Consider the following 17193-nt stretch of genomic DNA (forward strand, 5'->3'; position numbering starts at 1 on the left):
ACTGACCCAACGGGTCACGGGTAGTCTAGTATATGATAAATTTATTGTTGGCACTTTTTTTACCGATATTAACAACGTTGAAACACTGGTATTTATTTTTTTTCCGCTACCTTAGCAGATTTTTTTAAAGAGATATAAGCTTTTTAGCTATATATATATATATATATATATATATATATATATATATATATATATATATATACATACATACATATTGATATCTATATATTATATTTTAATATATATTTTTATATATTTATATGTGTTGGTACTCCTTTGTAGTATTTAATGGCTATTTACTATTTGATAATGTATTTAGTAATTACTTTAATTATTTTAAATTATTTTCAAGTTCTCCTTTCACATTTATACATATTTTTTTGTTATTTAAAAAATGTTTTTGAATTTTTTATAAGTTTTTTAATAATTTCTTTCAAATTTGTATTTAAAATTTTATTTTAATTTCAATTTTTATCTAAATTAAATTTAAATACACACACGCACGCGTGCGCGCCTTACATTACCCATCCTATCATCTTTTTCTTCTTTCAAAAAACAGAATCTATTAACGTCGGATACTAAGGCCTATTAGCGTCGGTTACTTAGGTTTATTTTAAAATCAGGAACTCCGAGTTAAAACGCCCGTTAAACTTTTTTTTTCTCTCTGTTTGGTTACTTTGCATTTTTTGCGTTTTCAAAGTCGCTCATGAATTTGCGTTGATTCCTTTCAGCCTCTTATGGTCGATCCAACGCAACGAAACTAGTGGTAAGCCTTAATATATAGTTTTGAAATATATATTTGTACTTTTAACTCTCATATCCACGATCAAGCCTCTCAACCCGCTATATATATATATATATATATATATATATATATATATATATATATATATATATATATATATAAGTTAGTGATGGGACGATTCCAATATTTTTTCTGATTCCGATACAATTAACGATTCAGTGCTAAATTTCCGATTCCGATACAATTACCGATTCCGATTCTTTATAAATTTGTAATTATTTTACTATAAGATTATATTCCGATTTTCAGAAAAAAACACAGTAAGGTAGATATATCTTTTATTCGCCCGCTTTAATATATGATTACTCGATTAAATTTGCAATATTCTTATTTATTCATTCAATAAGATATTTACATAGTATATCATGTTATAGCAATAGTTTTGTTCATGTGTCTCGACACTTTTATCTTTGAGAGACGTTGCGAGCCTGTTTCTGCTATATCGTTATTTTCAATGCAAGTGTTCGACTAAATTTCAATCTATGTTCTTCCCTTTTCTAAACATTCATAAAACCACTCGATTAGCTACAGTCACTAGATGCGATTTTCCCTCGTGCTGAATGTAAACACGGATTCAATGAACAAAGCTTCTTTTCCAGAACTGCCCACTTGTAGAACATTGATCTGCTGACGGGTTTCCCGGTTTAATACAGTACAGTCAGCTTCAAATCCAATGTATGCAAGTTCTTGGTGAGCCAGCTTCATAAATCATCAAAATTTACCCAATTTAAACCATTAATGATTACTCTACTACAACCTTTTATTCATTAACCCTTATCCTCGCCTGGTTTACGGGTCTTGATAAGTTGTTATTCCCAAGTAAAAAAAGAGACATAGTGACAGTGTGAGGAATTATATTCATTGTTACGGAAACTGTTATTTATTTCCATTTTTTTTATGATACTGATAACTGAAAGTACTCAATATTTATGTGAAAACTTTTTTCTTATTAGGAGTATCTACTTAAGAAGAGATATATCTTTATCTCTCGTTTCCTCTTTTTTATTTCTCCTTCTCTCTTTGTTTCTCTCTCTCTCTCTCTCTCTATATATATATATATGTGTGTGTGTGTGTGTGTGTGTGTGTGTACATGTATATAGAGAGATACATACATATATATATTCATATATATGTATATATATATATGTATAAATATTTTATATATATATGATGATGAGAATAATGTATGCATATATATAGAGAGATACATATATATATATATACATATATATGCATATATATGCATATATATGTATATATGTGTATATATATGTATGTGTGTGTGTATGATGAAAATAATGGAAATAGTATTCCGACAAAATAGAGAAATTAAAAGGAACAAACCGAGTTATGTTTTCAACGTTGCGTCTTTATTTCGAGGAAGTCTCGAAATAAAGACGAAATGCTGATGAACACATAACTCGGTGTGTTCCTTCTTATTTATCTCTCTCTATATATACATATATATAAAGCAATAGTGAAACATTATGTCTCTCTCTGTCTTTCTCTGTCTGTCTCTCTCTCTCTCTCTCTCTTTCTCTCTCTCTCTCTCTATATATATATATATATATATTCCTCGCATTGTGATAGTCTTCTAAATCTCTTCGACAAACCTATCAAATACAATGGTTCAAGCAAACTACATCTCATTGTTAAATTAATTGTTATTAAGTTAACTCTCTAATATTTACTTAAGCTTAAAATGTTCTTTATTCGATTACACGTTCCTTTTAATTCTTTTTAAATAATTCCAGCTCGGTTATTCCATTTATTGTGTTTAATAATAATCAATGTTCAGTGTATATAAAAAGTGTGCGTTGTCAAACATGCTGTTGTACAGATAATTACAAGAAGTCAGTGAAATCTCGAATTTGATCCTGAATAATTATGTACAAAAATCTTTCCAAAAGTTAAGCAACTTACAGTTTTCAACATACAAAGTTGAAGACCTACGAAGACGAGACTAGTACCATTACAATGAGCAATCTTTGTGCTATAGAATGTATTTTATCTACATAGTCACCATCATTGACAAGATGCTTTTGGCGGAAAATTTAATGACGCATCTTTACTTCTGATGCACGCCCTCGACAGGGCTTGCTTTCTTAGAGTCTCACACCCTCAATATTTTCAACAGAGAGACGGATTTTTTTCGGTCATGAATGTATGAGTCTACTTTGTCAATTCGAGTTGAATAAAAACAGGAGGCGTTACTTTTAAAACGCCGTAAGCAATTAAACGGTTTGACTAAGTACTTTTACTGTCCCAACTGTATTCAAATAGATGAATTGTAATTATGCGTTATATATATATATATATATATATATATATATATATATATATATATATATATATAAAATAAAATTTCATGGATTTCTGCCTTTGGATTATTATGGACCATTTTCTTCCAAATATGGGATTTCCTGGGATTTTACTTGTACAAATGGAAATTCTTTTAACTTTCTTGAAGATTTACATTTGGATTTTACCATCACTGGATTTTTTATTTTCCACCAGACTATCCATTCATGTGTAATCACCATTTTCTTCACTATATTCACTCTGCTTCACTTTTTTTGTTTCCAAGTAAGATCTTTGACTTACTTGTTGTTTCATCAAACAAATCAAATACTTCTGCATGCAAAATCCGATCCCGCATTTTGCTAATTCCTACCGTCTGATGAGAAGGAAAGTATTTCTTCGAAACTCCGCGGATTAAGGACTATCCATTTATCTAGTTTTTCTTTTTCAGATTAAATATGTTTTTAACTCATTTCAAAGTGTTTTTTTAACATATTTTATTAACTTTTTGCTTATATATATATATGTGTGTGTGTGTGTGTGTGTGTGTGTGTGTGTGTGTGTGTGTGTGTGTGTGTGTGTGTGTGTGTTTAGTGTATTTTGACAGCAGTATTTGTGGGTGAACTCATAAAGATTCTTTTTTTATTGTATTTGAATACGAGACATCGTTGTAATATGCAGGTAATCAGTTCTGTCGTAACGCATTTTACAGATGGGTCTTCTGGGAAATAAAATCTGTTCATGGAAATCCGCCTGGCACAAGTCGAGGAAAGAAAAAAATATTTTGCTTTCGCGAATATTTACAAAGAGGAACACGTGTTTGGAGCTGAGCCAAAAGCAATGGACTAAAGAGGGGCTGGCGATTAACTCTGTTTTCTTAATGTGAATCTACGCAATAACGGCATTCGTTTGTTCACGAAGGGATTTATATTTTCTTAAGCGGCTGAAGGTGATTTTATTTATTAGAATCCTTAATATAATTTGATTTTTTGATTGCATTTTCTCCCCAAGCAAGGCACAGTGCCACTTTGATGTAGGGGGGGCTACTATCAGGGACAGAAGTTGCATGGATACTATGTAAGTAGTTGAGCAACAAGATGTCTGTTCACATTACACTTGAACTTCCGTATGTCAGTACAGTTGGGAAAGCAGGGACCCGGAAGGGAGTTCCAAAGTCTAGCAGTTCTGGGAAAGAAACTATTAGAGTAGAAGGCTTTCTTACATCTAGGGATCTCTATTGTGTAGGGGTGGGATTTTGCTGCTTGAGTAGAAGTTTGTCAGGAGCATTTACGTCGAGGGGGTACAAGGGCTAATAGTTCGTCAGAGCATGCACCATTGAAATACTTGTAGAACAGGCAGCTCTCTTTTGAACACTGTCCAAGAATGAGAGACTAGTAGCAGATGTACCAACCCAAATGTGACACCAATACTCCATACATAGGCGAATGGTGGCCTTGTAGAGGTACAGGATACTTTCAGGGTAAGTAACTTTCTAGCACGGTAGAGAGAGAGAGCCCACCTTCCTCGCAGTTGCCCTGGCAGTGCTCTCAATGTATCTGTTCCAACTCATAATAATAATGAATACTCTTTTACATCAATTTTTGGCGGCTCTCTTTTGAACACTGTCCAAGAATGAGAGACTAGTAGCAGATGTACCAACCCAAATGTGACACCAATACTCCATACATAGGCGAATGGTGGCCTTGTAGAGGTACAGGATACTTTCCGGGTAAGTAACTTTCTAGCACGGTAGAGAGAGAGCCCACCTTCCTCGCAGTTGCCCTGGCAGTGCTCTCAATGTATCTGTTCCAACTCATAATAATAATGAATACTCTTTTACAATTTTTGGATGTCATCTTCACATTAAGAATTTACTTTTCACTACTTGCATTGTTAAAATTTCTATTGGAATTTTTCATGTGCATCTATACATCTGACTAATCAAAATTTTCTTTGACTTAATCATTTATACTTTTCCTTTCAACGAGTCTGAACTCTCGTTGCATTATCTTTTTAATCTATACATTTCCGCATCCTTATCATCTTTCATACGAATATGACTTCTTTCCTTATTTGTAATTTTTAATTCATGTGCTAACCAGCAAAATATACAACCTGCATATGAATATCCTTTTCCTAACTAATTTTCGCTTGAAGCTTCATGGAATAAATGAAATTATAAAGTTTTCAACTTGTATATTTTTCTAATAATAAATGTGTTGTAAATTGTAATTTACGAGCTTTAAATTCAATTTCTTATACCAATGCTCTGTCTCAAATATTGAGCTTTTTATCTGGTTAGAATTGTCCTATAAATATTAATGTTATATTTACATTTGTTTTTTAAGTTTGCGGAAATATTCAACACAATGTAGTAGTGAAGAGGAAAGGAGGATAAAAAAAACTGAGAAGAAAAAGCACTAATAAGACCTCCACTGAATGAGGGCGACGAATACTGGGATCTTGGGGATCTTACTCTCACCCAAATTTCAGTCTAGAACAATGGTTTTTCCCAGCGATAAATCAGCAGTAAATGGTTGTTGCGATATCGCAAATTCATTTGTAAAGTTTATCGGAAAAGACCGAAAGTACTGGAAATCTAGAGAGATTTTTTATCACTCAGACCCCAGGGAAAACCAGAGATTGTTCTCAAAGCGATTTTTTTTTTATGATGACCTATGTAATAACTTCTAATATATAATATTAATATATTATTGTTTTTATGAGTTTTATATAAAAGAATCACATTATTATAATGTGTTCATTCAATTTATTTAAATATATAGATGCAATATTACTGACAGGTAGATTAATGCATTTAATCTTTTTTAACTTAATTAATTACATTATGCATTAAAAAAACGTAGTGTTTTGTTAGAAAATGAAATTTGTATAAAGATACGATTACAAAAAATGAAATGAAAACGTTAAGCATTTCTTCTTCAAGCGAGTTAAAGCAAAACATTTAAGTTATAGTAAAGAAACAATAGAGCAAAACAAAAAATAAAACAGTTTGCGCGATCAGTAGGAGTACAGACGTTTAATGATGAAGTCGCCGTATCAGATTGTATTCCTTTTCCTGGCAGCATTGATTCTGGTTAATTTTCATATAAAAGGGAATGCCGATACTCGTGTCGATTTAGACACTCTGTCACTCGTCTCTCTCTTTCTCTCTCTCTCTCACACACACACACACACACACACACACACACACACACACACATACACATATATATATATATATATATATATACACGGCATGATCGCGTGAACACACCGGTTCTCATCAGATCACAGAAGTTAAGCAACTTTGAGCCTGGTTAGTACCAGATGGGTGACCATTTGGGAATTCGAGGCGCTGTACGTGCTCTCCACTTATCTCGGCATTTGTTTCCAGTCATTTTGTACATACACTTCACTTACCACTGGTATTTAACAATGTCGACTCAGGAGAGATGTGGTTGGAGATGGCGCACTTCCTGCCATAAAAATTTCACACGCACGCGTCCATTCGTGGGTATCCATAGTCTGTCAAAGACTGAAGGAGCCTTATATATATATATATATATATATATATATATATATATATATATATATATATCCCGGCGTTGCACCGAGAAAATGATTAACTGAAAACATTCCATGATAGTACAGAATAGTTAACGTTTACAGAATGTAGATAAATAAATAAATCTCTGCAAGGTGCGTGAAACACAGAATTATTTCTTAGGCATCCATCTTTACCGATCAAGGGATTTCGTTTAGATTTTTACACAATTTTTTAGCCCATAAATGTCGTATTTTTGCAACGTACTGAAATAGTTATCATACTCTTATATAGTTAACATTTAAATAATTGTGTAATATTTAATATTTATTTATTCTAGTACGATTTGCACACTCTTCAATATTGACTAATTAGCAATACAACGTTTTTTAGTATATTTTTTAAAATTATTTTAGTAATTTTCCTATTTTCCTACATACATACATACAAACATATATACATATATAAATATATGCATATAAATACATATATATATATAAATATATTCATATATATATATATATATATATATATATATAGGCAAATAAAGGGCTAAATGTCAAAATTTAAAGATAATGAAGAAGTAATGGACCATATTTTGATGTTAAATCCGCTAAAATACGAATAAAATAAAAGGAGAAAAATAAGAAAAAAAAACGGAAAAATTATGTATTATAAATATACCATTGGGTAAAATAAATAAGTCGATTAAAAGAATCACGAAATATAATCAAACCCGAAACGCTTTTCGACAGACCATTTTTCAAGGTTATATGTAAGAAAGAAAGAAAAGAAAACTATTTTTGTACATGTATTATTATTATTATTATTATTATTATTATTATTATTATTATTATTATTATTATTATTGGCTCAAAAGGAGCTTCCACAGAGGTCATAAAGGATCTCTCCTTGAAAACAACCTGTGGTGTTCCCTGCAAGCTTGGTTACAACAGGTCTCCCCAGTTTTTCAGTACTCTCCACTTCTTCCGATATCATTTACAAATGAATTAGCATTATCGCAACAGTCGCTCACCATTCTCGCTAGCAGCGGCCATTGGTCTGGAATGGAATTTGAGTGCCAATAAGCGCCCCCAAGGTTATAATTCTCTTCGCTCTTGTTTAACGGAGGTCTGGTCTGTGCTCTCTTCTCTATTTTTCAATCATCCTTGACCTTTCTCGGCTATTTGGCATCATTCTTTTTCTTTTTTTTGTGTGTGGGTGATTGGTAATGGGAGTGGATGGGGGCGATAGGAAACATATAGATATGTATTTTAATGTTCTTGGTTCCATGTAACGCTTCTTTATGTTTTGTCTATGCTCATGTGTATTATTCTCCGCATTCAAAAGTCTTACTTAATATCTCAGCCATTTTCATTATTGCTATTCGTTGTATCTTTCCAGCCATTCCTCTGATTCCAATTTCTATCATTCTTTTTTTCCTTCAAAGTTTTCGGAATTGTTCCTAGTGCTCCTACTATTATAGACACTATCTTGATTTTTTTATCACCTTATCTCTTTCAGCTCTCTGGCTAGCTCTGTGTATTTGCTCCGTTTCCCCTTTTATTTGATATTTATCCTGTTGTCAGCTGGAACAGCAAAGTCTACGATTTTACAAGACTTTTTAATCATTACGAGATTCGATTTTTTGCTTAGATGGATTTATCCGTTTGTACGTCCATGTCTCATAGCATTTTGTGATTCTCATTTTCAATTACTGTTGCTGGCTAATGCTTTTACCATTTGTCTGTGCGTTCGAGGTGCAGTTTTTTGAACGATTCCCAGTGTACTGCACTTCTTAAGGTCGTGTCTGGTCTTGTATTCCTTTTGAGCTAGTTAGCTAAATTCACTTATTATATGGTACTCGTTCGTCTTTTTGTCCACAAAGTTTGCATTTGCTGTTTTCTTGTGTTTTGTCGATCTTTGGTCAGTTTTTATCGATTTATCTTGTGCTGACATTATTATGGATTCAGTTTCTCGGTTTACGTGCCCTTTTCACATCCATGCTCAGGTAGTTTCGTTATACCCATCTTTTGTTATCCTTACGAATCTTCTTTGTAGTTATTTATCTTCCCATTTTTATTTTCCTTATTTTATTCTTGATATCTCTGTTTTCTGTTGATTTTTTTTCGGAGTCTCTCGCTGCTATAATTATAATTTTCAGTGTTTTGCATTATGTATTTTTCTATTTCGTTTTAGTATCATTTACGCAGATTTCTATACAGACCAGTCCCCTCCCACCTTCTTTCCTTCTCACGTAGATTCAATCAACACCGTCCTTCAGGTTTAGTTTATTGTACATGGTCAAGAGTTTCCTGGTCTTCTGATCAAGCTGTCTCAGTTCTTCTTTAGTCCATCCTATGAACGGCCCAGAGTATCTTAGTAGTGATACTGACCATGTGTTTGTACCCTTTATTAGGTTTCTGCTATTTAATTTATTTTCCAGAAATGTTCTTGTTTAACTGGAGTATTCCTTTTTAATTCTGTCTATCATTTCTTTTGCTTTGATGGTGTCTGATCCTAGAACTCCGAGGTATTTATAGACGTCTTTAATCGCTAGTGCCTCATCTCCGCTTAGTTGGATAGTTCCATGCCTTCTGTCGTTTTCAATTTTCCCTTTCTTATAACTAGTAATGCGCACTTTTCCATGCCAAAATAAATTTACATGTCCTGGCTGAAGATCCGGATAGTGTTTATTAAGTTCTCTAGTTTTCGTTCCTTGCGAAAAGTTTCAGATCGTCAATGTACATCAAGTAGTTCATTTGTCCTCCAGGTTAGAGAACTTGTATCCGGCTTGGCACTTTCTCAGTATATTGTTTAGGGACATCATGACTATGATGAACAGCAATGGTGATAGTAAATCTCCCTAGAAGGTGCCTCTTTATATGTTAATTCCTGTTAATTGTTGTCCATCAGCTGTCAGTTCCAATTTCCATTTTCTCATTGCATTTTCCATCACGTTGATGATCCTGCTTTATATTTTACTAGCAAAAGTACCCGTCGTTGACTGGGTTCAAAAACAGCCTACAGAAAATGGAATCTGATTTATGAAAGTATGATAGGTCATGAAAAGGAAAGGTTGTAAAGAGATAGCTTCGAATTTAGGGGATATCAAAACCAAAGCAAAATATGATGAAAGTAAAAATAGATAAACCCCACATACCTGTTCACACTGAAACACTTATCACACTATTCTGTGGATCCATATTAAAAAACCTTGTTAAACTTTGTGACATATTTCCATTCTATGGAGGTCAGGCGCGAACGACCACACCATAATTTTATTATACCATATTTATTCAAACGGAAACATAATTGTCAAAATATACTTACGCAGATAACATAGTTATCAACGTATACTTACGGAAATAGATATGATAAGTCTTTATTAAAGTGTGTGCATATTTCCATTGTATGGAGGCCAGGCGCGAACGCAGACCCCACAATTTTATTATACCATCCCTATTTAAGTTAAAACATACTTATCAAAGTATTCTTATGTACATTTATATCAAAAACACTTGTAAACTTTTTTTAATTTTTTATTTCCATTCTTTGTGGACCAGGCGCGAACGCAGACCCTCCATTTTAATGAACCACCGTTCTGCTAGATCAAACATACCCATTCCTGTGTCTCGATACATCTTCTATCATTATATGTAATCATATAGGAGGCTATTCGTGACCACACACACACACACACACACACACACACACACACACACATTCAACTTTATATTATAGAGTCATTTTAAGCATTCTATTATCCATGTTTGGGGGATCCTGTCGTATGCCCTTTTGTAATCGATCCACGTCATAGCGAGATTTTTCTCTCCTTTTTACTTCCTTTAGAATCTTTTTTTCTATATATAGCGGATTATGTGTTCCTCTTGTTCCTGTTTGGCATTCTTTCTGTTCTTTGCGAAGAAGTCTGCAATTATTTAGGAAGTGGTAGATTTGTTCCCTCAGTTGTGCTGTTAATATTTTCCACATAGTGGGTACGCACGTGATCGGCCTATAATTGATAGCGGCGGTTCGTTTCTTTGTGTCCTTCTGTATCAGTATGGTCTTACCTTTTGTCATCCAATCTGGCACGTTAGTTTCCTGTGTATACCTTCTTAGCTAGCCTTTTGTGCAATGTTGTGATTTTTTTAAATTAGTATGCATGTATCCCGTCGTGTCCTGGTGCTCTCCAGTTCGCCATTTTCCTATGGTCTTTTTCAGGGTGTCCTTGCTAATTTCATTCACTGTTTCTTTCTTTGATTTGTTGTAACTAACCTTTTATGTCTTTCAGCCATTCGGCATTTATATTGTGATCCCGTTGTTCTTCCCATATCTTACTCCAGTAACGTTTTGCTTCTGTCGTTCTGTTTTTGTTTTTCCTCGTTCACATTTTGGTAGAATTTTCTTACATTGTTTTCAAATGTCAAGTTTTGCTTGCATTGTTCGGATGTGTATCTATATCGTCTCACTCTCCCTTCTTTTGCTGCTATTTTTTGTTCAATTCTTCGTGTTTCTTATCCTTCCTCTGCTAGATATAGTTTTATTTGCAGTTTTCCATCTTAAACACATCGCTTTCTCCCTGTTTATTGTGTTGACTTCTTTTTAATGTTTGTTTATTTGGGTTTCTAGCCTTGTTTCCTATCCAGGTTTTGTCGATGCATCTTTCTCCGGCTGTTCTTCTGCTTCAAACTTCATACTTACCATTTTGGCTCCTGCTTAAATAAAATTGTTTAGGTCTGTGTGATTATTATTATTATTATTATTATTATTATTATTATTATTATTATCATCATCATCATCATCATCATCATCATCATTATCATTATCATTACCATTATCGTTATTATTATTATTTTTATTAGTAATATCATTATTATTTTTATTTTTATTATTATTATTATTATTATTATTATAATTATCATTATCATTATTATTATTAGTAGTATTATTATTATTATCATCATTGTCATTATCATTATTATTATTATTATTATTATTATTATTATTATTATTATTATTATTATTATTATTATTACTACTCACTTGGAGTAATTACGCAAACCATCATCAAAGATGAAGTAACATCGAATTATACTTCTGACTAGAACATATCAAGATGTCAAAAACAATGCTGTCCCGTTGGCGAGAACGTTTTGTTCACGTCGTTAAAGTTTATCCTGAAAGCTGGATAACATCTGCTTGAGGTTATCGCGATGGACAATAACAAAAATGATTCAAACCGAAGTTACCACCTGAAATAATAGCAATCTACTCGGATACGATAGCATTTGAGTACTGAACTTAACGGCACCTTAATGATACTAACATAATGAGGATAAGTCATTGACAATCGGTCCGATAAATGGAAGACTTTTGTGTTACGAGCTGGCCCTGAATGAATTATCACCATGTTAAGGGCACTCACCCAGGGCGCACTCCCTTTCTTTGAGAAGGCGTTGTTTTATTGCTAATCAACTGAATGAGTAAAACTGAACTTTATTTAATACTAGTACGGCAACTCGGTATTGCCCGGCATCATGAAAAACTAATAGACGTTAAATAGTGTTATGTTTTTCAACTCTCTAATTTGGATTATTTGAACTACTGTTCTCGCCATAGTATTAGTGCATAAGGGTGCTGAGTAATCTTTTTGTTGAACTCAGGAACCTTCACGGAAATCCACAGATCTTTACAGAAATCTAAGTGAAATCGATTATTAAATCAACGTGACAGCACGCCCTCACTCGGTCAAGGATGGAATACTGTTGCCATATCTGGGCAGGAGCTGCTAAAAACAGCCTATCCTGCCTTGACAGAGTACAAAATAGACTTCGTGGTTTAGTGAGGGATGCCTTTTTCTCTACTCTGCAACCTCTCTTCCACAGAAGAGACGTTGCGAGCCTATCCTTGTTTTATCGTTATTTCCATGGCAGGTGCTCGTCTGAACTCCAATCTCTGGTCCCCCCTCGCCAATCTTTCACGAAAAACACCTGTCTAGCTGAATCCACTGTGAAAAATTTCCCCCATTCTATATTTGTGCCTAAATCAAAACGCGGATTCCATGAACAAAGCTTCTTTCTTAGAACTGCACGCATGTGGAACTCTGCCTGCTTCCCACCGGACTACAACTTGGATGTCTTCAAGTCCAATGTTAACAAATTCCTAATGAACCGCCCCCTTAATAAACACTTTATCAAATCTCCACACTAACGTAATGTGCTTGCAATGACCCTTATCCCTGAGTGGCTTCCGGGCCTTGATAAGTGGTGATCACTGTGTAAAAAAAAAGCATTACTGGGCAGAAGTCTGTATCTGAATTTTAAAAACCTTACAACTATTTTTGTTCCTGGATGTGCATATCACTTTTTCATAAGCACTCACCCTTAAAAATATTGAAATAAAGAATACGATGAAGAGACGTCTTTAATCGCCAACGTTTCCCGAGTCCATCAATATACGGATTAAGAAGATCCGATGTCACATCGACGACAAATTTTTCCAAATACCACTCAAGATGAGAACAGTCATCGCAGAATCAAAATAATACGCATTACCAATCCTCATCTTAAAAATTAAGAATTGCAACATACAAATTAAAACTCCAATTGACATTAAATATATCTCTATATGAGTAATTTTTTCAGTTTTCTAAACAAAATAAAAATGTTTATTTGTTAAAATTTGGCTGATGTTTGTGTCAGAAGCTGTGCGATTTACTTAGAAATATTAATTGGAATTTGTTGTCACATACAGTGCTGATTAAAAGTTAGCTTGCATCGAAAAAAAAAATGGTATCGAAACAAGAAGAACATGATCAACTTTATACGTCAAGTAAACTCACAGTTCTAATTCATATTTCTTGCCGCATCTTTGTCGACATTAGCATCAAACGATTTAAACAAAACAAAAAAAAAACACCGTGACACTGGCATGTTATGAAAGCACTTGAAGTGGTAAAAAATTAATTAACAAAAAATTGTCGGCTAAGAAGTTTATTTACCAAAATATGTTGAAGAAAAATGTGTCAAGCAAAGAATACAACACCGCTTTACAAACCCAACCAACTTGACTTTATTTAAGTGGGGTATTTTTTTATTGAATATCATGCTTATCAATCTTTTGCGCTGAGTGTTTACACCGAGAGACTATCAAAAAGAAAAAAATGCTTATACTGCCATAAACCGTAATATAAATTTTAAAATAAATTACCCTACCTCTGCTCAGTCTCAAGGGAAAATGGATACCCTGTACAAGGGTAGCTGTACGTGTAATTGTGAGGCAAGGGTTGCGCAAACCCCAATCACACATCTCATGAATCTGAACTAAGTCCAATAATAAGAAGTCTAGGGCGAATGGAAACAATGCCATGATAAGCGGGAAGTTCAATGACAATATATATATATATATATATATATATATATATATATATATATATATATATATATATATAACCATTTAGTTGATAGTCGACAGTTCTAACCTCCGGCCCATGGGATCGGTGATCGTAACCGACCTCATCAAATGTTTAGTTAGATAGACACTCGCCAACCGCTTTTACAGTGCTCGGGCTACTTGTTTATTTACAAGGAAACAAACAGCGAGCCTCGCATTAACGCTAATAAAGCAACGGGTGATATACTTTTACGACAGTGCTCTATTCAAGGAAAGGGGTTTTTAATATAGTCATCACCCTGCAGTACTGTTTCGCTGGATCACAGTTTATCAGTGCGGCTAGACCAGCACCAACCCCTAGCCAGGGATAGAACCAGTGATAGTGTGCAGTTTTAATCTCCGGCCCATGAGATCGGTGCCCATAAACGACATCATCAAACATCCATTTAAACAGACACTCACCCAACGTATTACACACACACATACATACACATATATGTATATGTGTGTGTGTAAGTTATCCTGACATAAATAAACAAATAAAAAAAGAATTATTTCCCTATTCATAGCAGAATATACAAAAGAAACGAAATAGGAATTATCCTGGAAGCAATGATGGCTTACCGCAGCGAATGCCAGGAAAATGGTGCAAACATGTTTCTGAAGAGTAAAATTAAAGAAGCCAACGACATAACTATCAGGAAAACCTTACTAACTCAGCAGCACATTCCTTCTATCACCACAACTGGATTAGCAAGGGGGGCACGTTATATCGTAAGAGGTACTTTACTAACTAGGTTCATGTGGAAATTAAGGATATGTCTTCCACTGGTCTTCCTCGCCGCTGAATATGCCAAGATAAAACGTCTCAGGTGTAGAATTACAAATTACCTGAATTAAAATATTACTTCTGCAGCTTTGGTTATGTGTATTTTTGACCAAACCTTCCTCGACTTCATCTGCAATCGTTGAGCATTGATGTTGTAGGAATTTAAGGCAAAATATGTAATATTAACTTACTTGTATTTTTAGTAGCGGCTATCATCCTTGTAGGATTTATATGGTTTCATTCTGAACATCTCTTCCTCTCACAGTCTAGGTTCGACAATCTTAGGCCAGGTCGCAAGAAATGTCTAACCGCTCCCGATTCCACTGCCGGAGACCAACTAGTTGTGGAACCGATATTACCTGCCAGGTCGTCCTTAAGTGTCCTGGCCCAGATCTTCAGTACCCCACCGGTACGTTTGTGCCAGCCTTGCAGAGAGTAAAGTGAGAGAGACCTTCCAGATGAGTTTTCCTCCTTGTCGACGAGCTATATGATGAGTTCTCCTCCTTGTCGACGAGCTATATCATCAGAGACGTCGTTAAAAAGACGGACGACAAATAGCGAAGTTTTAGTCTTCGACGGAGAGTGGAAACTGAACCACGACCTCCACAAAGTTATCGCAGAATGCTACGAAGACAATCGTTGTCGAAGATTCTTAGTTTGTAAAATCCGCCAATCTCATGGGCCACGTCTCACAGCCATAGAGAATGAGGACTCTCACCATCGCTTGGTATATGCGTCGCTTCGTGTCCAAGCGTATTCCCTATCGGTTGAAATGGAAGAATTCGGACAGAGCTGATAATATTTACAATGCCTCCCCACGGCACAGAGTTAGACACCATTGTCGTTTTTTAATGCGAGGAAAAGGAATAAAAATTGTCTCAGTCGTGAAGGATGCTTCTCCACTGAGAGAGAACAAGAAATTGAAGTGTAGCATCTGAAGAACAGATACTACACTTTGAACTTGGCCAAAAGGCCAAGTGATCTTATTCGCAATGTGAACAAATAGAACTGACCAAAGCAGTCTAGACAATCTTGAGACACGATTTACGTGATCTCCATGCAAAAGTGCAACTCTCTTAACAGTTGCAACAACAATCCTACTAGTAATACCAATAACAATGCTGTATTAACCATAGTAATAAGATAAAACTACTACTACTTCTACTACTACTACTACTACTACTGTTATTACTCGTTCATTCTATATCTCCTCTAGCTGCAGAACCACGTGGACATTCCACGACTGCTTAGTCCAGATATTATGAAAAGTTATACATTTTATGTGATAGCGAAATCACCTGTGACTTTTTATGTTAGTATTTATATTATTACTCAGTAGAAATTCTCATTCAAGTTATCATCAGCGATTACTCACTCATAATAACCGGTGGTGTTGCTTAGAATCTGAGTGACAACAAGTCTCCCTAGATTTTCGGTAATCTCCTTCTTTTTCGATAACATTTACAAATCACGACATTTGCTTACTATTAATTTCTTTGCTGGAAACAACCATTGGTCTTCATTATAATATGATTTAAAAGAAAAATAGCCTCCCCAAGATCCACTGCCTCTGTTCCTATTGCTCTTACTTTCGGTTCTTTTATCCTCTTTGACCATTTACGATTCGTTTATGTGGTATCAGCTAATGCCATTTAATATATTTGGGGGTGGAGGACTGGCAGTTTGTAAGATTTCTTGTAGTTTAAGTTCAATTGAGTACACGCAGTGTTCCTTCCAGTTTGGATCGTAAGCATTCATAGTTTTTGTATTCGAAGATTTTCTTGAAATTGTCCTATTATTATTATTATTATTATTATTATTATTATTATTATTATTATTATTATTATTGGTGTTGTTGTTGTTATTATTATTATTATTATTATTATTATTATTATTATTGGTGTTGTTGTTATTATTATTATTATTATTATTGTTGTTGTTGTTGTTGTTGTTGCTGTTGTTGTTGTTATTATTATTATTATTATTATTATTATTATTATTATTATTGGCTCAAAAGGAGCTTTCGGATAGGTCATCAAAAATCTCTCCTTAAAAACAACCTTTGGTGTTCCCTGGAAGCTGAATGAAAACACATCTCCCCATATTTACAGTACTCTCCACATCTTTCCATACTAGTTGCAAATGAATTTGCATTATCGCAACAGTCACTTACCATTGATTACTCGCTAACAGCGGCCACTGGTCTCCACTGAAGTTGGAGTGACAAAAAGCTTCAGCAAGGTTACGGTGCTCTTGGCACTTGTCCAGCGGAGCTCTAGTGAGGATTCTCTCCTTGGTATTTTCATCCTCCATCCT

General features: G+C 34.3%; 1 pseudogene; it reads right to left on the reverse strand.

Annotated features, from left to right (window-relative positions):
* Positions 1–15704: 15704 nt before the first annotated feature.
* On the reverse strand, positions 15705–15859 carry LOC145291715 (U2 spliceosomal RNA; annotated as a pseudogene).
* Between the last annotated feature and the right edge of the window lie 1334 nt (positions 15860–17193).

Source organism: Euprymna scolopes, chromosome 12, assembly GCF_053919585.1.
Source record: "Euprymna scolopes isolate OS-2025 chromosome 12, ASM5391958v1, whole genome shotgun sequence".
NCBI lineage: Eukaryota > Metazoa > Mollusca > Cephalopoda > Sepiida > Sepiolidae > Euprymna > Euprymna scolopes.